Here is a 753-nt window from a genome sequence, read left to right as displayed (position 1 = left end):
CTTTTTTCTTTTCATATAGTCCTCTCCCTTGGCTAGCCGTTGGCAACCATTTTTTATTTTTTGAGAAAAAGAATGATTCTAAGCTGCTTGGTACTTGCAACGGTGCAGAAGGGTGACATGATTGCCCCCAGTGTTTTTATTTTGTACAATAGAAGGCAAGGAGGATATTCACATAAGGACAGAAATAGATACGAAAATGTCAATAAACCCTACCTTTGCGCCTTAGAGAACTCCCCTTGACACCTCACCCTTTTTTTTTAAATAAATGGCTAAATTTCTGTGGGTTTTAAGGCGTTGATTTTTTTTTTTTTTCCCCCTAGAGCATGCCTAAGTTAGATCATGCCAATAAGATGCCTTACTTATCTCAAAGCATTGAACGGAAGTGGCTTTGATTATAGTTTTCACATCCTATGTCCTTGCTGGGACGAATGTATAGCCATGAAAAAGAAATCAAACAAACAATCAAATAGAAATTTAACGCAATTCAACACATTAATTGTGTCCACACGGGAGAAACAGATATTTTACGCTAAGCTAGAAAAACCATACACTACTCCACCTCACATTGTAATTTCCCTTCACTTGTACCTAGGGTTTTCTACCACAAAGCCAGTATAACCTAAAAACTTTTATCCCATACCATTACAATTATACCCATATACATTTAATGGACCCAAACCTTGACCTAAACAATGCAAACCCCAATAATTATGTGGACCACTACTACAAAGCGTAAAATTTCACAATATCCAC

Source organism: Macadamia integrifolia, unplaced genomic scaffold (assembly GCF_013358625.1).
Source record: "Macadamia integrifolia cultivar HAES 741 unplaced genomic scaffold, SCU_Mint_v3 scaffold2031, whole genome shotgun sequence".
NCBI lineage: Eukaryota > Viridiplantae > Streptophyta > Magnoliopsida > Proteales > Proteaceae > Macadamia > Macadamia integrifolia.
The sequence above is the reverse complement of the archived record's forward strand: the minus strand, read 5'-3'. Positions refer to the sequence as shown.